Below are 25,537 nucleotides of genomic sequence, written 5' to 3' on the forward strand. Positions count from 1 at the left end.
GAATTTACACTTGGAACCCTGGGGGCTGGTGCAGACAGAGGAACTCAAAGTCAAAGGGTGAGTTTGGGCAAAGAGACTGTGAACTCCCTGCATTTATGTCATTGGTTAAAGTGACCAGCACACCTGCTTGTCCTGGGTCCTGCTGGAATATGAATGACAGGATGTCATGCATCTTAGAGTGTGTAGTCCAAAACTTTCTTGGCATCCAGAGAAACTTTTTTTTTCCTCCAAAAGAAATAAATGTAAATAAATGGTGTTCAAATTTTCATTTAACTCACAAAAGTGTACAAACTTATGATCTCTCTGAAATATACTACCTATTTTAACTCACTACCTTTACCTTTTTCTTTTTCCTTTTTTTTTTTTTTGTTTTTTTGTTTTTTGTTTTAGATAAGGGATTACTCTGATTTTTTAAATTTTTTTATTTTTACAGATTGCATTTTGATTAATTGTATACAAATAGGGTACAACTTTTCATTTCTATGGTTATACACAATGTAGATTCACACCATTCGTGTAATCATACATGTACATAGAGTAATAATGTCTGTCTCAGTCCACTATCTTTTCTTCCCCTATTTACTCCTGCACCATTTTCCTCTACACAATTCAAAGTTCCTCCATTCTTCTCTTGCCTACCCTCCCCCACCCCCCATAGTGTATCATCATCCACTTATCAGAGAAAACATTCAACCTTCGATTTTTTGGGATTGGCTTATTTCAGTTAGCATGATATTCTCCAACTCCATCCATTTACCAGCAAATGCCATAATTTTATCCTTTATGGCTGAGTAGTATTCCATTGTGTGTATATGCCACAGTTTTTTTATTCATTCATTAATTGAAGGGCATCTAGGTTGGTTCCATAACCTAGCTATTGTGGATTAAGCAGCTATAAACATTGATGTGGCTGCTTTACTGTAGTATGCTGATTTTTAAGTCCTTTGGGTATAAAACAAGGAATGGGATAACTGGGTCAAATGGTGGGTCCATTCCAAGTTTTCTGAGGAATCTTCATACTGCTTTCCAGTCCTACCTTTTCTAACATAATTAATTTGGTGAAATACAGTGGATCTTCTGTGTCCATGAGCTCTACATCCATGGATTCAACTAACTAACTGCAGAAAAATAATAATTGACAAAAAATTGCATCTGTATTGAACATGTAGAGACTTTTCTTGTCATTGTCCCCTAAGTAATATACCATAAGCACTATTTACATAGCATTTACATTGTTTTAGGTATTATAGTAATCTAGAGATGGTTAAAAGTATATGGGAGTATGTGTATAGGTTGTAGGCAAATACTGTGTATCTTTTTATATAAGGGACTTGAATATCCTTGAATCTTGATATTCATGTAGGTCCTGGAATCAGTTCTATAACTGTATTCTAAAAAAAAAAAACCCAGGCAAAAATTCACCAAGGGGTGCCCAGACTCATGGCATGAGAAGCATATCATAATTACCTCCCTGCCGCTTGAACTTGGGATAAATGAGCAACTAGTAAATTATTAACTGACCTCTTAAGGAGGGAGGGTGCTGCTTTAGACCACCGCAGAAATTCTGAACTTGCAATAGAGGATCGTGGCCCTAGGCAGGTAGGAAGACAGACTCAGACATTTTTCCTTCTGGGTTCCAAGTTGAGTATTTCTTAGGATTTGAGTATGACTAGATGCCAACCTTCAGTGCTATGTATGTAATTCTCTGCCTATGAACAGTCTTGTCCCATAGACCAGTTTGTACAATTTTCTGTTGTCAAACTGGGGTTTGGGAATTTTGCTGTGAATGATTGGGAGTAAAGAAAATGTTGGGATAGGGAATGGTAAAGATGATGTTCCGAGGACTGTGACCAAAGAAGGCACCTGGATGGTGGCAACAGGACCCATGCTATACAGCAACCTCCACACGATTCTGATCCTGGAAAGTCTGCTACAGAAGAAAACAGACATTCACAACAAGCATTTACCACACTTATTTTGTGGCAGACTGAGTGCTGGGGTTCACTGTTAAAGAGATGCAGACTGTATTAAATATTCATGACATTGTCTTTAGGTACATTTGTGCTCATTTCTTCAGCAGATATTAATTGAACACCTATTGTGCATAAGGTAGCACTGTGAGATACATATTGAACAAGAACTGACATTCTTCTTCATCAGTTTGTGGAATTTTTTATCTACAAGGGAGACTCTACCCACCCTGCCATATGGGTACAGGGAACACCATCACTGCCCTAGTTATGAGTCTTTTCTTTGTTTGGACCACTCCCCACATTGAATCCATCTTTATGATAAACATTTCTGCTGTGCGAGCTGCTGAAGGGCCAGGGGCATCAATAAACCATGCAAGCATTGCATCCAAGGCAGCAAGGTTCCCTGCACCGAGCATTGTGTTCTTATTGTTATGTACACATCCATATGTTATTGATTGTTTCATTGTGCTGATCTGTTTTTGTTTTATGTAATTCTTTAGTTCTGTCCAGGCTACCATTATCTGACTTCCACTAACATTCTGAAGTTCTAGGGACTTGTTTAATCCACTTTCTGCCAGGGCTGTGGCAGTGCCAGGCACCAGGTCTGCCAATTAAACTTGCTGGTGATGTTGGAAAGGATGATTATTAACAGTACTGGATTTGCAGACCAAGTCACTGTGAATGGCATTTTCAAGGCTCAGTCTGGCAGCTTATAGTGAAATGGAAGGAGCTTAGGACCAAGCCTAGGGAGGTTATTAAGCGATGGAACTTGATTTCTTATTTTAAAATGAGTTGCCAGCAAGGTGGTAATAAACATGTCAGGACAAAGTCCTACCATCATAGCAGCATTAAAAATATCTTAATATGGGGACCTGGTTTCTAGTTTAGATTGAGTATTAAAGTTAAATAACTCACCAAAGAATAAATACCAGTGAATACCAAAAGTGCAAATTATTAGAATAATAAAATGCTAATTTTTGTTTTTTGAACTGATGGGTAAAAAATGTTAATGTTAATTCTCAATGCAGTTGGAACTGTAGGGAAATGGGCTCACACATTTGTACTAATTGACACTACAGGCATACATATGGAGATGAAATGAGAAAATACCAGCAGTGACCTGAGCACAAAAATACACTCCAATGAGTATTACCTTATGGAAGCACTTTGACAGCACAATTAAAGAACCTTAGAACAGTTTTGTTCACTGACTAATTCCTTTTCTAATAATCCATCACTAGGAAGCAATCTCAGATGCTGATAAACATTCCTGTATACGGGTGTGCAGCATAGCAGGGGCCACCACACGGATCTGATTAAACAAATTAGGATAGGTTATTAGCTGGAATATTATGCACTAATTAAAAATCATGTTTTTTAAATGCTCATGTAATATAATTGAAAAGGCAGGATACAAATGTCTCTTCTTCAGAGTAATCCCACTTTTTTCTTATCCATAAAAAGAAATGAAAAGAAAATGCAGAAAAATAGTTATTGCAGATGTCTCTAGGCAAAAGAATTGCAAGTAGAATGTTTTTCCCTCTTTCTTTCCCATGTTATTTTGAGTGGTGTCCCAGGATTATTTTGACCATGGGTGCCTGAAAGTGGTAGTCATTTCCGTATCCAGCACCTTGCACTTAGATTTATCACTGTGTGAGTCCCTGCTTAGGAAGTGCCTAGTATGGTGCCTGGTGTATGGCAGGAACCCAAGAATGGTGCTGTCATCCTGGGCAGCCTAATGCACATCCCATAGCCAGGCCTGGCTTACACCTGTGCTTAATGCAGCCCTGTCTGTTGTGAGTCACTTGTGCAGCAGTTTCCCCTGAAGAAGTCCCATACACCCTCCCACCATACCCCCGAGAAAATGAGGTCTGGTTAGCGCTCATCTTGAGTTCCTGGAAGGCAATGGTGTATCTTAACCATCTTAGATTCCTAGGCCCAGCGCAGTGTCGGATGCTTGACACTTATGTGCTGAATTGAACCAGAACCAGACTAAGGCACTGCATGAAAACCTGTATGTTCATCCCACTGCCTTTGCCTTGTTGAGGGCAGATCAGTGTGAACTCTGCCTGGAACTATTTGATGCCTTAGTGGAAGAAGAAAAAGATGATTCCCCTGTTGAGGCAGAGAGCTCTCACTTTTCCCTTTCTAAAAAAAATTACTCTTCTTTGAAACTCCTTTAAACTACCCCAGTTGTGTACACTGGGTTTGTATTGTGTGGTATAAAAGCCAAGTTTTTTCTTTATGGTTGGAGTCTTCCATGTGAGTGATTTCAGGATAAAAGACCTGAGAGGATCATATACATCATTCTTTTACACAACTGATTGTTCCAGCCACACAGCCCTTGGGCAGTCCCCTTATTGTAGCTTCATAACATTGTCAAACTGTCAGACTTGGGCTGTGGTTATTTTATCTCCTAAATAACCAAAACTAGATTTATATGGCACAGAGATGGTAGTGTGGCTTTTGTCTCCTTATGTCTAGGTTCTTTGCTTTATCTTTTCATAGATTTGGGCTTCAACCAAACACGAAAATTGGACTTACTAACTTGCTTCTTGTGTATGCATGGTGTATCTCTGCATATATCTGTGCATGCTTTCCTAAATAAGACCTCCTTTAAAACTCAGTCTTCATCATTTAGAAATGATTGGCCATTTTACAGCTTTTGCTTTTTATGGTTTTTAGAGGATCACTGCTGCAAATATATTTGGCAGAAAGCAAGCACATTACCCCTTCCCCAGAACTCACTACTGAACTTTAAGTTCCTAGCTTAAAAGCTGGAAATTCCTTTGACTTTTCATGTGATATTCTGACGTCTGATCTGAAACTGTAGTCAGAAGCTAGACTTGGTAATCATTCATATCAAGAAAGGAATGGATTGCTCAAAAAAGAAGTCAGATGCTAAAAACAGCTTCCACACTAAGGCCCACTTACTTTTCTACCTAGGGAATCAGGACAGAAACATTTCCAGGACTGAAATGACATTGTTCAAGTGATGCAGCCATTTGCCTGCCTGCTATTTTTTTCTTTTCTGCCAGAAGGAAAATATATAAGACAATGTAGAAAAAAATCCGCCCCCCACTTGAGTCATTAAAATAATCAAATAATCTTTGGTACTTAGTATGATACCCTGGCAAACATGGATATCTAGAATGATTCATTTCTTAGGTTTTCCAGAGAGTCCAGTTTTTATTCAAAAATTGGTTGGTTGGTATAAATAGTTCCCACTGAGACAGTTCAGTGCATTGTAAGAACCCTCCTTTGCAGATGTACAGAAGGTAAAGAGCATTGCTGAGAAGTGACCAGTTATCACCTTTTGCATTCACCTAGTGCACTGTATAATTGAGGGGATGAAGTGTATAAGAAATAAAGTTTTATGCAATTGAAATAAATCACATGCCTTTTTTTTTCTGTCTATAACATTAACAAATGTTCTACCTTTAGTCATCTCTGCTTTTACATAGATGCAAAAATATCAAAAGAATTGAGCTTCAGATTCCTTTTAGCTCAGTGGTAGAGCCCTTGCCTGGCGTGTATGAGGCCCTGGGTTTGATCCCCAGCACAGCAATAAATACATACATACATACATATATACATAAGTAAACACAGGATTAATTAGGAATAATTTTTTTCTCTTCCTAACATAGAAAACATTTCTAATAAACATGTGTTGAATTAATGAACCAGTCTAGAAGTTATATTTTATCACAAAATTGATTCATAGAAGTATAATTGTCATTTCCTCTGGTTTAATAGATGCTGATTTTTTTTTTTAATTGAGATTATCTCTGCCTCCACAGAATGCCAACTTTTTAGGAGAACAAGCATCTTGGGTTTCTATTAGAGTACATTTTTAGGTTCTGTAGCCAGTATTCTTTTTTGCTCTATTGGTACAACATCAAATATTCACCTAAACTCACTCTGGAATATGACACTTTTAGAAGCATATCCATTTTTACTTGCAAATAGCAACGACAAAAAACTATGAACAACTTTACCAATTAAAAACTTTTATTGGAAATATGTTAGGTAGCCATTTGGCTCCACTGTAGGAAAAAAAATTAAAAAGTAGCAGAAACCAGGGAAGGGAGGTTTAAAGCAGCCAAGAGCTCCATCAGGACAGTGACACAGGAAGTTTTCTTGGGATGCCACCATGGCATGACTGCCGTGAGCACATGAATCCATGAGACTGGTGCCAGGTTATAAATATACCTCGCTATCCCTGGGGAGTTGGTGACACCCTTCAAACGTATAACCTGAGGCAGGTGCACCTGAGTGACTGAGTCTAGGTGATTTTCTTGGGAACTGGAAAGCTCTGCCAATTGTGGGATTCCCCTAAACAAAAGAGGCGTGTGGATGCTGAGCAGACAAACATGCAGACATCTAGGACAAGATTTTAAGTATTGTATAGCCATGTCCCATGGCTGACTTAAGTAGTTCCACATTTGCATTCCCCATAGTCAGCATGCTGAAGGCAAATGGGTTATTGTCTCTCTCTGCTTTCAATTACATGTAAGAGGTGTTAGAAAATTATGCAAATTTTATCCAATGAGTTTTTGTTTCTAAATTCTGTTAGCATGATAGTAAGATTGCCTACCTCATGAAAAAAATGGGAAAGCCCTACTTCAAGTAAAAGATGAGCCTGGTTTTTTAACATGTTAGTGTTCAACCTTTTGGAAGTATTTATTTCCAAATTTTAAAAGATTCTTAAAAATTTATTTTAATAATTTCTGATAATACCATGTAGTCTAAGAGTTGCAAAGTACCTCAGAGATGATATATTTTAGCTTGTCACCCAAGTCATGGAGAGCTCTGAGGCATCCATACACAGCAGGCTGTCCAGGCTCTAAAATGTTCAGCAAGGAGTCGTCTCTGCCCCTCCCATTCTTGGATGGTGCTGGATGTAAGAAGGCTTTTCTTAAATTGGGCTGAAATTCACCTTAGTGTCACCTTGCTCTTTGGCTCTGGTTTTGCCATGTGGAACCAAATAAGACATGCCCTTTCTACATTAATTCTAGAGACAGAAACTTGGTCTCAGATATGGGTGTTTTTGTTTTGCCATTTACCCACATTGGGACTGTTAATTTCTTTATCAGTATTTTTTTTTTCCTAATAGGTATGAACTAAATACTGAGTGAATAAGCAGACAATTATTTTATTAATGCAACATAAGTTTATGTTACCATTTTAGTTTCTTTGTTATACTCATATTGATCATTTCTTCTTGAGCTACAGCCTAAATCAGAGTTTTTCTTCCTTATTCTCTTACAGGCCTCCTCCCCGCCCTTAGTTTAAATTCATGCCTTTACACTTAACCCTGTTAAATTTCATTTAAAATGACTAAGGAAATTCTGACTTATGGCTATCATCGCTTTCCGTAATTTCTTATTACTTACATCACGTCAGGCAGACTAGACAAATATTCCTTTTATGTGTTTTTATGTTAATTATCTGGAAGGGAAAGGATCAAATGGGACAGAAGCCATGAAGGAGTCCTGTGACACACCACTACAGTCTGCCTTCCAGGTAGGCATAGACTGATCTTTTTCATTAACAAGTATATTGTAGTTCCGGATTATTTTGTGACATATAAATCTCTGTTTGTATGCCAAACAGAGACCTTATATAATGCTATAAATGACACATTATCATTTTTGCAAATACACACAATAGTTCTTTCTGTAAGAAAATGCCAAGATAAGATGTCAGATCATTTGCTGAGATAAAGATGTGCTGTTTGGCTCTCCTGGAAATCTGTATCAAGCACCCTCTTGGTTTTCTAATCTGCTCACAGTGAACCTAAAACCTTGTAGTTAGGCTTTTATGCAAGAATCTTCTTGGTGGTAGTAAACAGATGGTTAATCCGTTCATCTACTCTTAGTGCCTTCAAAAGGAAAGAAAGAATTTTAGTTATATCTAAGCAGGGATTTTAACCCAGCAAGTCGGCTTAAATATCCAGTAATCTACTGAGGAGAAGAGTGGGTGTGTTTTGTTCTTTTACTCACAACAGTGTATGTGTATGTTTGTGTTTTCTCCCATTAAACACTGTGATAAAGAGTTTTTACTTTTTTTCCTCTTCCAAATGGACTCTGAGGAATATTCATAAATATAATGGAAAGAGAGGGATTTGGGGATCACTGGGAAATGCGTGGAATCAATCCATTATGTAGAAGTGCACTGTTTAACTTAAAGTTCAAAGAGGCCTGGGGTTGTAGTTCAGTGGTAGAGTACTTGCCTAGTATGTGTGAGGCCCTAGGTTCGATCCTCAGCTCCACATAAAAAGATAAATAAGTAAAATTAAGTTTTTGTGTACATCTTCTTATAAACAACATTAATACTAATAAGTTCAAAGTGGGACAGCTTTTTTTGGCTAGGTGCTATCTCTCTAGTTTTTTTTTTTTAATTCTTGAAAGGTAATTGACAACTATAATATCCAAACAATATGCTGCCTCAGTTTGTCTGCATTTTAAATGATGTGTAAACTAACATCAGGTATGTGGATGCAAGAAATGAAGCAAAAGGATCTTTGTGCATAAGAAAAACATCAGAAGCAACGACTTCAAATCTGTTGACTAGCTGAAGGAGGAGGCGGGAGCTAGTATTTGAAGGGCCTAGGGTGCACCATGCTAAGGAGTTTAGATTCTCCCCTGAACATTGCAGGGGAAATTTAAATAGGGGAGAGAACTGATCAACTTGTGTTTAGAAACCTTTCATAGGTGGCAACACAGAGGATAGAGTGAAAAGGCTGTTGCAGTGATTCAGGTGAGAAAAAAAATTCAAAGGCAAACTAAGGCCATGCAGCAGGGGCAGAGCAGAAGGGAAGTGTTCAAGTGATGTTAAGGAGATGGAATGGCCAAGGTTAGTGATCAGATGAGGAGGGGGGTGGGGGAAAGCAGAACAACTCCTCCCTGAGCACCTAGTAGCTAGGGTGGCAGGATGAGCCTGAAGAGCCTGAAGTGGCGACATGGGAGGGAATCCTGGAGAGACCAAGAAAGGAGAATTTCAGGAGGGAAAAGGCCAGCCTGCCCCGTCCAGAGCATTCAGGGAAGATGAGGACCAAAATGTCTTTGGTTTTGACAAGAAGGAAAATCATGAGCGGCCCAGGCAACAACAATATCCGCAGCAGGGAGAGGCGGGTAGAGAGCTGATTGCTGTGAGTGGGAAATATGAAGGAAAGTGATTGTAGCTGACCCTTGGACTGTGGATCAATTGAGAGATAAGGCGGGAGCCAGTGGGCAACCACGGGTGAAGGGAGGTTTTTGTTTAATGGAAGATATTTTGCCATGCAGAATTGCTGGTAAGAGTTGAGAGTTGAAAACATAGACGAATGGGGATGGTTTATGGGAAATGGGGTCCTTGCAGAAGTGGGGGGGAAAATGAGAGGCAAAGTAAGAATGAAGGTATTATTTAGCTTTCAATAGCAGGATGGACATTTATTTCAGTGAAACTAGAGGAAAGGCGCCTGTGACATAAGATCATTGTTTGCATGAGGGCAACCTGAATAATTTATGGAATTCCCACTTACTTCATTGCCTCCCTTCCCCCTACTCCAAGAAACCAAAAGATAGAGGAGGCAGCAGTGAAGGAGATGGGAGAATGCATGGTTGAATCAGAGAGGCATTGCTTGGCACACCAGGGACCCAGCCTTGCCTCCCAGTGAGAAGGTACAAGTTATCTCTGTGCTCTTCCACACCAGGCATACTCTCCATACCATTGAGATACAGCAGTTCACAAAACAGAAGCAAGAAGTAAGCAGCAGCAACGTGGCTATCTGGGTTAAAAGATTACAAGTGGAGAGGGAGTACAGTAAGAGCCAGGAGGAGGAAATATGTTAGGTGTATTAAAACAACCAGGGACACTGGGGTTGTGGCTCAGTGGTATCACGCTCACCTAGCACGCGTGAGGCCCTGGGTTTGATTGTCAGTACCACATAAAAGTAAAGTAAAGGTATTGTGTCCACCGACAACTAATAATAATATATATTAAAAAAATAAAAAGCCCAGGGGAGGAAGGGAGTATATCTGAAGTGATTTACAGTTAAGAAGAGTTGAGTTTGGAAGGAATGGACACAGGGGAATTTGGAAGGACCCAATAGGCCATCATAAAGACTTTGGCTTTTAATTTATCAAATGAGAATTTTAAAGAGAGAACTGACATGGCCTGATTTTAATTTTTAAAGGACCATTGTAACTGCTATGTAGAGAATAGGAAGAGGGAGAATGAAAAGGGGGATGTTTGTGGAAGCAGAAAAGCCTTTTGGCAGCCTGTTAACATTCAGTCTGGTAAGACATGATGCTAGATTGGACCATGCAGGGTCCTGGCCTATCATGCTTCTACCCCAGGGCCTTTGCACTTGTCATCTGTCTTTCTGGGATGGTTTCTCGCAGTCACATGACTGAGTCCCTTTGTGTGATGCCTTCATAGTAACCCTCACCTCCTCAATAGCATGCCCTTTTCCATAATATATTTTTCCTCCATCACACCACCATTTGACATAGTATATATTTTACTTGTTTATATTTTGTCTTCTTTTCCTGGCTAGAATGTACACTCCATAAGAACGGGGGCATTTCCTGTGTTTTTGTATTGCTGTACCCCAGATACCCAGAACAAGGCCTACACTGAACAGGTACTCAGTGAATATTCTTTGGATCAATTAGTGAGTGAAGCTCTTCCATCTCCATTATCACCAACACCACCTCCACCATTGTAGTCAGTAAGAATAACGGCAACACTAGTGTTATTTTTTCTTTACCATATGTCTCTTTTTGGAAAGATTCAATACATCAAGCTTCATGTATCTTCTGTGCAGAGTAGAAGTGTGTCACTAAGCCATGGAGCTGATTTCCTGGCTCCTGGTGTTTTGAGCAGCCTTGCATTCAGTTTGCGTCAGTCTTTGCATCTTTTTTTAGTCACGTTGCTCACGCTCTTCACAATCCTTCAGCTTAAACTCTTGAGTAACTCTGGACATTGGAGCTTGCTGGGAACTTGAGAACCAGATGAATGATGCTGCCAATAGCATGCCGTATGTGCTTGGCATCCAATTTTGGCACTTGTTTTAGCAGGCTTCATTGCATAATTTAGCCATTGGCTACAAAAAGTGACCATGTATCCTCAGGAGGAAAGGAGGGTTCAGAAGTAGAATATGGAGGCTATTCCAGGGTTTTGAGGATGGGTTAGAGCTCTAGTTTAACATATGCATGCATTTTCAACAGTGTTGGGGGATTATTCCAGACCTTATGTGTATCCTTTCATTTGTGGGATATAACATGTACTTCCATTTCTGGTCATTTTATACCCAAACTCCACTTTTGTTGTATTTTTCATGCCTGGATCTCATGTTTTGCAATATTTGCTCTACCACAAAGTCCATATTAATCTCATGTTTTGCAATATTTTTGTCTACCACAAAATCCATATTAATTAAATACAATTTCATTTGTTTTCCCACTTTTCCCTAATTAAAGACATATGTAAACTTCTAAGTCAGAACTTCTGGTAAGTATGAAATAATTGAAAATAGAATGTGTGATTAACATCATTATGCAATAAAAAGCAAGGAATTTGTAGATTTAGTCCTCAGCTTCATGGTGGGTTAATATAGGATTTCTGGTCTTTTCAAATGCACAAATGGCAGACCTTCTAAGAACTGTCAGTTCTGGAGAAGAGTCTTGTTGTGTTTCAAATGCATTGAATTAAGTTGTAAATGAGAAGAGCCCTTTTCACAGCACCCAGGGACACACAGGGATGCAGGGACTCATCCATGCCTGTTTTTTTTCTCCTCCTCCTCCCCCTCCTCCTCCTCCTCTTCCTCCCCCTCCTCCTCCCCCTCTTCCTCCTCCTCCCTCTCTCTCTCTCTCTCTTTTTTTTTTTTTTTTTGAAGCATTGAGGGTTAATGAAGGCTGTCAGGAGTTGGACCTTGGAGGACAGTGGCTCCTGTTAAGAGAATGCCCTCAGTACGGTCCCTGGGCAGATGACCCACTCCCTGTTTACTTCAAACCTTGAATATTTTCTCTCTTAGATGTCTGCATGATTGGTATCATTGACAGTGATTAGGCACTGAAATGACCAAATGGTAGGCTGAAAGAGACTACAAGGTATTATCTAGTTCAGTTATATCCTATAGGCTCCTTAAGCCCGAAAGAACAATGAGGGTGGATCTGTGAGGCAAAATTTTAGTATTCCAAATGTCCCGTGGTACTGCAAAAATTTTAGTGTTCCAAATGTCCTGTGGTAATGCCATATTTGGGAACAACATTGTAAGGTTAGGTGAGCTATGGAAGCATGAAGTTTCTCTGCATTTGCCTAGAGTTACAAATGTGAAAATAAGTTTTTTCCAGTAACTACTTTTGAGTAAGCAAAATTTTTCAGAAACAAAAATATGTGTAGCTACATTGTCAATTGCCATTGGCCATATGTGGCTTTTGAGCACTCAAAAATGTGGCTAATCCTCATTGAACTGTGCTGTAAGTATAAACTGACCACCATAATTCAAAAACTTAGGATGGAAGAAATGTGACTATCTCACTGATAATTTTAAAATATTGATCACGTTTCCATATTTTCCATATATTGGGTTAAATAAAATATTTTATTCAAAGTACTGTCAACTGTTTCTTTTTACCTTTTTTTTTTTTTTTTTAACCATGGGGCCTAAAACATTTTGAATTACATTATATGGGTCATATTATATTTCTATTGGAAGTACTGGTCTAAATCAAAAAGTTTCTGGATAATGAAAAGGTTGAGATTCACTCTTCCTTTTGCAGATGAGCAAAGAGGTTGCATATGAGACCAGAGAGGTTAGACTACTTGTTCAGGATCACACAGTGAGTGGTAACTGAGCCAGGAGAATACCACTATCCTTTCCATTGCCAAAAATTGCCAAGGGATCATAGCAATTTCTTTTACTTGGAATCTGTGGAACCTTTGCTTTGGTTACAAGTTGGAGAATCTATCGTACAGAATATTTGCAGTTTTCCAAAGCACAAGTTCTAAGCCAACCAGAAATATGTTGGGGTTGAGGGTGTAGCTCACTGATAGAGCATGTGTTTAACCCTTGTTTTAATTCCCAGCACCCCAAAATATGTGTGTATATGTACACACACACATTCACACTCACATACATACATATGTGTATGTTTGCATGTGTATGTATGTGTACATATATAAAAAATATAGAAGGGAGAAGTGAGAAAAGGAAAGAGAGATAACTTTCCTATAAAGGATCTGATGAGAAATTCTCATGTTTTCATTCTTGAACAGATTTCTTTCACCTCAGCACCCTGATGTGAAACATTAATTGCTAGAGAAAAGCACAATAAGAAAACATTTACCAGGAGTCCAGGCCGAGTTCCTCATGCTTTCCCCTTCCCCACAGCAAGAATCTCTTCCAAATACCCATTAAGAGATTAAGTCCAACCAGGAATAAATTGATTCCTAGTCCCCAGGCATTTCGTTTGGCCTCATTTGCACAGGATCAGGGACCCCAGCAATATGTGTTTAGCATGGGCTATATTAACACGACAACATATCATTCTATAAAGTTCTAAAACAATATTTGAAAAATCCTGACCAAATAAGACATTAAATGTGGCTAGTTATCATAGTAACATTTTACCCACAAGTAGGGTCTTTTATTTTGCCTCCACAACATGTGAACAAACCCAACCTTTCTGCCGTAAATAAAAAAATCCCCTGTGAAGAGTGGTCTGGGAAGTACAGCAGCATCGTGGAGCTCTGGGGAATTGTATAATTGAAAGAAAGAAGTTTAGCATCAAATGCTTTCATCCTTGGTCCTCTTTCCTCTGAGCCATTCTTTCTCTTCCGATAACTTTATTTGAGCTTTGTAATTATTTTGGTATTTTTACTTATGGGTTTTAAAGAATCTTAACAATTCTACAAGGTTTGTTATGAAATCCTTCAGGGCCCTGCCCCTGCCCCCACTCTTGATTTCCTGCTCACCAGAGGGGCACACCCTCTTGAGACCTGTAGCTAATTCTTGGGTCACTGACCTCTATCTAGTTCCAGTTGTTAAACCACATGGTCGTGCTGGTGCTCCTTAATTCTTAGTTCTAGACATTTCTCTGCCTTCTCACTGTGGAAGGTGAGATGGTCTGTCCCCTCCGCCCCATCCCCTCCCCTCTAGGGAAGCATCCTGGTGACTATAATATGGGTCTGAACAATATTTAGTGTTTAACCTATTACGATTGCACATAGATGCCATTTCACATTGAGTCATGTTATTGAACTGTGGTTCCTCTTCCTTTCCTGTCACTTTTCATCTTCCTAGAGTTAATCACCATGTCACTCTCTCAGTGTACTTAGTTTATGTACTTACTGCTGATTCTAACTCTCTGCCTTACCCTCCTGAGTAGATCTCAGGCAACAGGTACTATAAGTCCCAAAGCTGAGTCTCCTGTAGCCCTGCTTCTGCTCCAGCCTGAAGCCCCACGTGACGCCCAGCTGCCTTCTTGGGCATTGTGTGCACTTGACATCTCCTTTGAGTTGACATCCCTTTCCTCACTTCCTTGTTTTCCTCTTTTCTAGTTTATTCTCTGGCTTTAGTGGAGGATGGTTGTCAGTAGCTTCATGCAGAAGGGAAGAGGTGAAGTAAATTTCTTGAGACCTTGCATGTCTGAAAAATATCTTTATTCTTTCCCCATACTTGTTTAATAATTTGAGTATACTGTTCTGGACAATTAATAATTCCCCCCAGAATTCTGGAGGCATCATCCCATTCTGTTTTCCTTCAGATGACCACATTCTCCCGATCATGAAGCCTTGGTGTGAAACATTTTTTTTTTATTGCTTATTTGTCCTCTGGAAGAATTTTTACTCCCCAAGTCCTAAAATTTCCCAGCTGGACCCTGTCCTGGGCCTATGTTCACCCACTGATGCCCATTCACTCTGGATGTTCTATTCCTTCAGTTTTCCCATTTTTCTTAGGAATTCATGTTATTAGGATGTCGCTCTGATAATTTTCTTGCTTTTTATTTTTTAACTGTGTGTATTTTAAGCTCCTCTTTGGGACATTCCCCAACCTTTTCTTCCAACACTTCTGAGTTTTGTTTCCATCATCGGACCCTGACTTGGTTCTTCATTGTAGCATCTTTTTCATGTTTCATAGTTTGTAATTTCTCTGAGGATAATTTTTTTCTCTGAATTTCTCTGCTTCTCCAAGTTGCCTTTTTCTGATTTTGGTTTCATTTTGCTCTCTGCCTATTCTGATTCAGTGTGGTGATCTCTGTCTGTCTGTCTGTCCACTCATATCTAAGAGTTGATGGAGCCAAGGCACTGACTGGAAGTTCTGCCTGCATCAGAAGACCTGCCCAGTTGGGTGACCCACCCACACATTTTCTTTGGATACCATTGGGTGAATATTTCCAGGTCTTTTGTCTTTGGCTGTGCAGATTCCCCAGAGATTGATAACCCTTCCTAGAGAGTATGCTCCTTCTGGAAGCACAGTGGGAGGCACGGATTGGTGGCAGCTCTCAATGGCCAACACCCACATGTTCTTTTAGTCCTCAGTAAGTAACTTTCAATTAATCCCAGTATTTTGCTGCACCTCACTCTCTCTAGAGCATAAGCTTCTATTTGGCCATGGTAAAGAAGGAGCAGAAACTCAACTGTCTAGATTCAGATATAACTGCTATCACTAGTTCCCAACCTTTTTAGAGGTGCCGCCACGCAGATCTGTAAAGTTATTTCACATCTTTCCTTGCTATGAGTTTAGAATTCCACTTGCTCAGGTCTGCTAAGTAAATCACCACTGGTTCATCTGTTTTCAAGTTCCTAGTTTGTTTTTCTTTCTCCTCCTTCTTCTACCCCGACCCTACCCTGCTGTTATCTCTTCTGTTGTCTTTGTCCTTGTGGGTTTGTGCTTTCTGAAAAATCTCTTTACTGTTATTTAGAAGAGTTTGCGGAAGAGAACAGAGCTAAAATTAACTCCCTCCTCTGATGAATTTTGACATTCTCTCTGCCATAGGGAGATTGTCCCAAATATATGTGTTCTTGTTTATGTCAGACTAGGGCTTCTAGGAAGAAAATCCTGTGTTCATTGACATGATTATTACTATTGATATTTTTTTTTTTATCCTTGAACAAATTTTACTTCAGTCACATGTGTTGCCCCTGGAGATTTTCTGTGGTTCTACTTAAGAGAACAGTACTTGTTGCTTTTAATTCTATGTGAGATTGAAGGAAACAAATTTTTACATCTCCTTTCCTTCAAGAAATCAGTGAAAGAATCTGGGTAAAACCCAGTTAGTGAGGCACTGGGTTTGATCCTCAGCACCACATAAAAATAAACAAATAAGATAAAGGTATTGTGTCAGTCTACAACTTAAAAAAAAAAAAAAAAAAAAAAAAACCCCGTTAGGTTTTTGTTTTATCATTTACACTAAATCCTATATAATTCAATAAAGCATATATATGAATTAATAATAAACTAACTAATACACGTAAAGCTCTCAGTTCCATGACTGGCACATGGGACTCTGTAACTGGTAATTGCTACATTTACATACTGTGGCTTTTATAATAAATAGTTCTCAAACCTAGTTACACTATAGATACACCTGGCAATCTTTTTAAAAAGATTCCATGGCCCTTGTGTCTTTTTTTTTTTTTTTTTTTTTTTTTTTTTTGGCCCTTGTGTCTTAATCTGAATCGTCTAGGGTGGGTTCCAAGTACATAACCAACTAGAATTTCAATTTTCTAGGGAAGAGAGAAGTGAGACATTTCGAGAACCTCTCTGTGGGGGTCGGCACATCACTAATGGAATTTATCATGTGAGTAGTAGTGTAGGAAGACAGAAAGATGAAGGAAGCAAAGGTGCCAGCTCTGAGAGCCCAGATGAATGGCAAAATATATACATAGCACATAAAAGATAAATAAAATGTATTGAAACCATATACAGTATATTTACTTAATATATACAGTATAAGTAAATTACATCTATATAAAACCTGAAACCAAGGCATTGTGCCTGGCCCTCTTATAGAGAATGTTTCGACAGCACGTTGCTCCCTTCTTTTTTGATGTTCTGTCCCTTTGTTTGTTTAAATCAGATTTTGCTGGATAGGAGAATCTGCAGAAGAGCCCTGTGTAGGGTGTGCGCTTCCTTCTGCTCTTCCCATGGCAGACACTTTTGAAGTGCTGGCTAGAGTCAGCTAAGCATTTATTCAGCTTAGACCAAATCCACATGACTCAGAGATGAATTACATTTAAATTAATCCTTGCTCAGATTCAGGTCTCATCTGCTAATGGGGCTCAGTTTTCATTCATCTTCGATAAAGCCAAGCCACCTTTATTTGCGGTTGAGCTAAGTTGGAGGAAAAGGAGGAAATAAAAAGCATTAAGTTTTATTTGCATGTAAGTGACTTAGAAGGCTCTAAATGGTTATTTTATTTGAGGATTAATAGCAACTTTTGTTTAACTAAAACAGTGTTGGGAGAACAATTTGATAGAAACCTTTGCTGGAGTCTGAGAGAAGGGGAGAGATACAAAATGCAAAACTTCAGAATGACCAAATTCATATTCACAAATATTTACATTTGAAACTTTTTTTAAAAATATTTTTAGTTGCAGATGGACATAATACCTTTATTTTGTTTTATTTGTTTGTTTGTTTATTATGTGGTGCTGAGGATCAAACCCAGTGCCTTACACATGCTAGGCAAGCACTCTACCATTGAGCTACAACCCCAACCCCTACATTTGAAATTCTTAAGGCTTGATTCTAAGGTATAATCCTTTACAATTTTTCCAAAGTATTATTTCCAATTCTGTAAATTGTAGGAACAATCAGAATAATACTGGAGCTTTCCATTGTTTCAATAATAATAGCTTGTGCTTCACAAAGTGCTAACTATGTACCAGGTGCTATCCCAAGCCCTTTCCATCCACAACCTCATTTTGTCCAGCCCTTTGAGAAGGATCTGTTGTTAATTTAAGATGGGGAAACTGAGGCACAAGAGGCCAACCTGCCCAAAGCGGTGGAGCTCCTGTGATCACTTAGCCACTTTGCTACACTGCTTTGAATATCTTCTCTCAGGTGCCATCTGGGCAGGGCTGGGCTGGAGAAGGGCTTAGACACAAGCCCAAGGAAGCCATGCTGTTCTTCCACACAGTCTCATTCAGAACCAACAGTGGCTATATCAGGAGGCTGTTAGATGAGGCTCAGAGAACTCCATCAAGTTACACAGATGGTCAGTGGCCCTTACCCTCAACTAAGATTCAGTTCAGGTCAGTCTACAGCCAGCCAAGGGCCTTCCTTCTCCTAGTTTAGGTGGTTATCCCTTACTTAAAAATCTCAGAACCATAGGTGTTTTAGATCTCAGATGTTTTTGGATTTGGGGATATTTGCATATACACAATGAGACATCTTGGAGAAGGGACACATGAAATGCACTTATGTTGCACATACACCTTCTACACATAGTCTTAAGGTAATTTAGGCACTATTTTTTTGCACTTGCATTTTGACTGCAAACTATCATGAGGTCAGGTGTGGAATTTTCTTTGTGGCCTACACTCAAAAAGTTCTGGATTTTGGATCATTTTTAATAATAGAACAATTTACATTTGGGGTTTTTCAGCATAAATGTAATCAATCTACTTTTTCTCTCTCTCTCTCTCTTTTTTTTTCTTTGTGTGTGTATGTGTGTGTACACGCACCAGGGATTGAACCAGGCTACTTAACCACTGAGCCACATCCCAGTTTATTTTATTTTGAGACAGGGTCTTGCTGAGTTGCTTAGGGCCTCAGCCTCCCCAGCAGCTGCGATTGCAGACATGTGCCACTGTGCCCAACCTACTGTAACTTTTCCTGTGTTCTCTACTGCAGAGGCAGGAAAGAAAGATGAGAGATGAGTAAGTCCATCTACTCACAGTTACCTTGTGTAGCACTGTGTGACTGTTATGTCAATTTCCCAGACAGGAACCCTGCTGCATGACCAATAAAGCCAGGAAGGCAGAGTTCTCCTTCAGCATATGGAAGAAAACAGCACTGTATTGTATTGGCAGCAGAAAACTGTGTCCACTCTGTTTATTCCCCCACCCACTTTTTTTCTCTTTCTTTTCTGTTTTTTTTTTTTTTTTCCTTCATCAAAAAGATGTGAATGCTGAGATCATCCCAGAGAAAGCTATAATAAATACCCTGAGAAAATGGTCCCTCTGGAAAGCATCACATTCTGCTGTTTGCAAATGTGGAAAGCTCAGCAACTGGGCAGCTGGATGGCATAAATATAGCCCAGAGCAGTGACGCCCGCTGAATCCTACTTTCTTAGAAGCACACCGGGAACCCAGGAAAGTCAGGAACAAGCAGCAGAGCCCAGTCAGTTAGTCAGCCTCCTTCTTTCTCTGTCTCTCTCTCTCTCCCCTCTATCCTAGACTTTAGTGTGGGTGTGAGGTTAGAAGTCACTCTAAAAGTGCACTTAAAATAGCTCTTGGAACTGGATGCTGGCTAAGCTCAAAGACAGTGAAGATGCTTCCTACAAACCTGACCCCTTCTTGACCCTTAGACCTGGGACTATTTTGACCATTCTGTGATCTGGGGAGCATGCTCTTTCTCGGCCCAGCTGCTTGGGCATGAGCAGGTTTTCCAATGTGAGGTCCAGGCGCTGGCGCCTCTCTGCTGCCTCTGTACTCTGATATCTTATTCTAACTGGACTCAGCTGTCTAGAGCCTGGGCATTAAAAATAGCTCTTGGTGCTAGTGGTGGGCCTGAGGGAGAGTACCCAGTGAACAGGGAAGTTGGCTTCCCTTAAGGGACCGAACTCTCATACCTGCGGGTTTTATCAATCCTGAGTGTTTAATCTCTTCAGGTTATTTTAGTTTTATGCTATGCTGTGGACCATTTCTTATAGCTACATGAGATAGAACAGTCAGATTTGTGAGTATTGATATTGTTTGGGGTCTGGGTTTTGGCAGGAGAAAGCCATTATTTTACTTGGTGTTCCCAGAATAACTCATGTCTAGTTATCTTTCCATGCAGAAAGATACCTTTCCGTGGTATTTACTACTGGTGCATATATTTATTTGTTTACTCTTTCCCATTTAATAGTAAATGCTTCAAAGGAAATAAGCTTGTCTTCTGCTTCCATTGTTACTTCCCACAAAACTTAATCATCTTTTATATCTTAATGTGTCTTGTGACTATTGAACTGACCATAACAACCTTTCTTTAATATCCATGGCATTCCATTAGTAGATAGTATGAATACTATGTTATTCACCTAATTTTTCATTGCTTAAGGTCTGTATCCAACAATAGTCTAAGAGTACTCAGTGTATAAATGTGTGTTTTTAATTATTTCATTGGATATGAGCTGCATTTATGCATTTTTTAAAAATTTCTTAGAGTACTAGCTTCAAATTGAACCTCAGAGCACTTTTGTAAAAATAAGGCAGAAGTTGTTATTCAGTTAATCAGAATATATTTAAAATATTAAATGTAAACTTGGATGCATCAGAGAAAGTCTTGTTGAATAGATTGGTTCTTCCAGTTCTCTGGTAGCCGAATTGCTCCAGCACAGTTCCTTCCTTACAGAGCATCCTGCCTCCAGCCCTTGTCCCTGGAATGGGAGTCCATTCAGTGAAGCACTGGGGAGGGATACTCTCCAAGGAAATCAGTCCAGTAGAGCCAAGCTGAACTTCTAGGGCTATAGTCAAGAGCCATTGCAGATCATGCAGAGCTCTCTAGTGATTACTAGACCCAAACCACTCACTTAGTCTTTGAGAATCAGCCTCAGGTTTATCAGCTTGCCCTCCAGGCTTCTGTCCACATTAATGGCACCTCTACAGTTCTAGTTCACCCATATTCTAGAGAAAAAGTATCCGTGGTATAAAAAGGTAATATTGTGCAGTGGGGAATAGTATTTAGATTCTGACTCTGTCACTTTCCACTTCCAAGTAACTTGGAGAGTCAGTTAACCTGTCTAAAGGATCTACAGGATACAGTTAATAATGCAGCCTACTTCATAGGGCTGTTCTAATGAAGAAATGTGAACATAGATGTAGAACTTAGTACAATCTCTGACATATAGTAAAGGCTTAGTAAGTGCTGGTCATGATGGAAGGTGTCTCCCACTTTTTGAGAGGCTTTTAAATGTCATTTCTCCAATGAAAGATTCTTTTTCTTCTACAAAGAACCTAGAAATAATTTGTTAGTCTTTGCTATGATGTTCCTAACTGAATGATGTCATATGTAAAACTCAGTTTGGGGGAAGCCATTCATCCTTTCAGACACCATGACTTTTATTTGTAGTCCCTAGCAGTCGTCCAGGAACTGGGAACATAATTCCCAAACCTCAGCTGTGTTCACAGAGTCAGGGTCATTGGGGAAGTTTAGTATCAGATAATGGGAGAAAGGTCAGGACTTCACTTTGTAATGAGTGTGGGCAGTATAATGAGGCAGCAGGTGGGGACTGTGTGCTGCCTTATCCTCAGAAACAGGGGCTCCAGGAGCAGATGGCAAAAAGCCAGCCACAGAAATGAGGATTCAGATACATTTTTGTGTTATTGAGAAGGACCAGGAGGCATAGCTGGGTGGGGAATTCTTATGGGGGCCCCTTCCAACAGAGGCTTGTTTTTAGGTGGCAGGACCAGGCACAGTAAAGCCTGCTATAGAAGTCACTCAGTACTGATTCCCTGAGCAACTGGCCCTCAGCTTCCTCTGAAAAAGCACAGGATTGGGCCTGGAGTTTGGCAGAGCTGAAATTGTAGGGGATGGGTGAGTCCAGTAAGCCCAGTTGGAAAAGTTATATGGCCATGGTGGCAGACAACCAAGCATCTCCCTACAGCTAAAACCCAAGTAAAATAAATAAAGACAAATGTACACAGATCCCTTAAAATGGACAAAATTAGCATTCCAAGTTCATGTGAGTTCAAGAAAGGATTTCAGTTCTGTGGGTCTTATAGGCTGTTACTAGATTTCTGGAATACTTAGTTTTGAGTGATCAGTTTGTGGATGTGATGGTAGAAACAAAAGAGAATTCCCTTACTCTTCGCCATACAAGGATAAGATTTCAAGGTTACCTTTCCAGCAAATACTTAATTAGCCATTATGGTCAGGCACAGTGCTCTGTACTGGTGTTCCAAAGACAAATAAGGTCATTCTTGCCTTCATGGAACTTGTCATCCATTGGGAAATCCACAAATTAGAATGTAGGGTGATTAGGAGTACATTTTATGGGTCACTGGCCTGCAGAAGAGAAGCGATTGAGTTAGGAAAGGAGAAGGTATTTAAGCTGGGTCATTAAGGCAAGTAACAGGAAAGACGGAGCTGAGGAAGGGAAACAGAAATGAAGGTGTATACTTTGTTCTAGAAACTTCAAGAAACAAGTGACTGGAGCTAAGGTGGGTAGTGGAAAATAAAATTAGAAAGGCAAGCCTGAAGGTTCATTGTAGGCTCAAGATGAAGAATAAATGTTACCCCAAATCAGATGGGAGCCATGAAAGGATTTTAGGTAGGGAAGTGATATGCTGAAGGATGGATTATGAGACAGAAGCAGAAAGTTCAGTTATGAGGTGCAATGATGAGGATCATGCCCTAGTACTTGCATTTTTCTGATACCTAACCTATAGTAGCTTCCAAAAATGTAGGCCTTCCTACAGAGAAGCAACACAAATGTGAAATACTGGCTTGTGAGCCACATGTGCAGCTCTCACTATTCAGGAAAGGGTGTTCTGATGCCTAGAAGTGGAGGAGATTGAAATAACTATAATAAGATAAGTTATGTTAGGACACATATGTAAGGAAATTGCTAAAAAAAAAAAAAAGTTTAACTTTTCAATCACTGTGTAGTCATATTTAAAAAAAAAAAAAAACAAAAAGTATGTTAAGAGTATTTCTAAATGCTTTGAAGTTGGCCCTGAGAAAGCCTGCACACCTTCATTTTGAGTTACAAATAAAATTCAAACATTGTGCAGCTGTGTGAGTGATATTTACATTCTCACACATTTTGGATCTCTCGAGTCCATTTTTTTAGTATTTGTTTTCCTTTGAGATAGGAGTTAATTCAGTCACATTTCTTCCCCTGACAATAACTGCATTTTTTCCCCTGAGGTAGCTTTCCCCCTAACCGTTTCTTGTTGTTCTTACCCAAGACCCAGTATCTGCCAAAACAAATGTATGTGAGTGATAAATGCTGAGAGGAATGTCTGTTGGACCACAGGAAATTTCCTGTTCAGGAAGAGATCTTGGGAACTTCCTGTGGAGAAGTGCATTGTGGGACTTTTGGCCGTGGGCCCTTGACCACAGCTGCAATTAACTAAAGGCAGAGGGGGCAGGGAGAGGAAGAAGAGGAGACAGCTACCCACAGACATTTATTCCACATAACCTGAGGAGAGAAGGGTTTAGAATTTTTCAAGTGAACTAACTGGCTCCTGCATACCAAGGTCACTATGCCAGTCTCCTTTGTTGCCTCTCCTTTGTTGCATCCCAAATGCTTTCTTAGGGTTCCCAAGCACAACCATTTTCATGTTATCAATGAAGCATCACCCTTCTCTTGAACTCTACTGACTTGGAATCCCTTACTAAACCACTGGCTGTTGGTGTCCAGGTCTTGAAGGTGGTGATCTTTTTCTGTCTTCCATATAGAAGAAGAGAGCCCTTGGCTCCAGAGCATACCCTCATTTGACTCTGAAAACATTAAAGAAATGTTACAGAATTATAATGAAAAACTAGATTAATACATTTGGTTTACAAAAGCACAATCAAAACCAGTAGGAGGCGGTCGCAGTGGCACACTCCTATAATCCCAGATGCTTGGGAACTAGCCTCAGCAAAAGCAAGGTGCTAAGCAACTCAATGAGACCCTATCTCTAAATAAAATACAAAATAGGACAGGGGATATGGCTCAGTGTTCAAGTGCCCTGAGTTCAATCACCAATACCCACCTCCCCGCCCCCCCCCCAAAAAAAACAGAGAAAAATGCATTTTTGTTCTATAGTACCCTTCAAGAATGAAGTCCTGATTAGTACCTCACACCTTCCCCCTGGATCCCCAAACTGGCCCCTTCTGCCCTGCATCCAAGTGCCTTTTCACTGCTGCCTTCCTCCCATCTTTAAAGTACAAGGATTAGGTTTGAGTTTCAGAATCAGAGTCTCAGCTTGGTGGCAGGATACATCTGATAATCTCCTGTGTGACTTAGGGTCACACAGGAGAAGGAGAAAGGAGTGACCATGAAAGCACTGAACAATATCCCCCAGGCCATTTTCTGGGTCATGTAGAAGTAGGCTGATGTTCCTGTCCAGTCCCGCTGTGCATCATCTGTCCACCTCCCATCCTGTCACTCTGTCCTAACCTGCACATCCCCTGTTCATATCTGGGGCTGGTCATTAATGTGAATTTATTACTGTGTTCCAGTAATGACTATGTCACCTGCTAGAGTGACTCCTTGAAGGCAGGTCCTCAGCTGCCACATGGTACATGCTTAATAAATGCTTATGAAAATGAATCAAATTGATTTTAGGGGAAACAGTCCAGAGAAGCCTTTAACATGGGACTTTAAAAAAAGATGCCAGTGGTACTGTGTTGTACAACACCATACAACCAAGCTGAATGTCCTTTGTTGTTATTAAAAATATGTGTCCGTGTGCTCTGCTGACAACCCACGTGTGTTCTCCTTCCTGTCACTTGGCTGAAATGCATTTTTACATCTCTGAGTTTCCATTTTCATTACCCCAATGTCTTCAGAAATTGAGTTTTATTTTTCTCCTCTTTTTCTAATTCTCCTCTTTTCTGCTTTTGAAGCTTGAAACACAGGCCTGTTTTTGCAATAGGTCTGTAAACACAGGTATTGTCCCTTGATATAGTGAACCCCCTTGCAATTATTATGAGAACTAGGGTACAAATTTTATTTATTTTAAATTTCAGTTAATTTTTGAATGGACAAATAAAAATTGTCAAGATTTATTATTGTGCATATTTATGGCTGACTACATGATGTTTGATACATATGTATTGTGAATTGGCTGAATCAAGCTAATTAACATTAATGAACTCGTATCTTTTTTTGGATGAGGGCTTTTTTAATTTTTGTGGTGCTGGGGAATTGAGTGATGAGGACATTTAAAATCTTTTTTCTTAAGTAATATTCAAGTATGCAGTACATTGTTATTAACTATAGTCTCTGTGCTGTACAAGAGATCTGAACTTATCCTAACTGAACTTTTGCACCTTGACCAGCATCTCCCAGGCCCGTACTCTTACCCCAGCTTCAGGTCACCTACGCGCTACTCTCTACTTCCGTGAGTTCAACTGTTTCAGATTCCCCATACGAGTGAAATCACACAGCACTTGTCTTTCTGTGCTTGGCTTATTGCTTAGCATAATGTCCTCCAGGTTGATCCATCGTGTTGTCACAAATGAGGCTTCAAACTTTAAAATATTCTTCCAGAATATGGGACCAGGTTTTCACTGGAAAGTATTAAAAAGCAAAAATATTTGCAGTGAAGATTTTCTGAGCATTTTCTGGATACTGTTTGGTTTAGTCTACCCTCTGAAGTTATATATTACATCATGGTTTTAAATATTACACCAAAAATACAGGCAAAAC

At 39.7% G+C, this 25,537-nt stretch overlaps 1 protein-coding gene across 4 annotated transcripts in view; it reads left to right on the forward strand.

Annotated features, from left to right (window-relative positions):
* Window positions 1–25,537, forward strand: part of ETV6 (ETS variant transcription factor 6) — a 221,819-nt gene that overhangs the window by 114,128 nt on the left and 82,154 nt on the right. The gene's annotated exons all lie outside the window — the stretch shown is intronic.

This window comes from Sciurus vulgaris (genome assembly GCF_902686455.1).
Source record: "Sciurus vulgaris genome assembly, chromosome: 5".
In the NCBI taxonomy this organism is placed as follows: domain Eukaryota; kingdom Metazoa; phylum Chordata; class Mammalia; order Rodentia; family Sciuridae; genus Sciurus; species Sciurus vulgaris.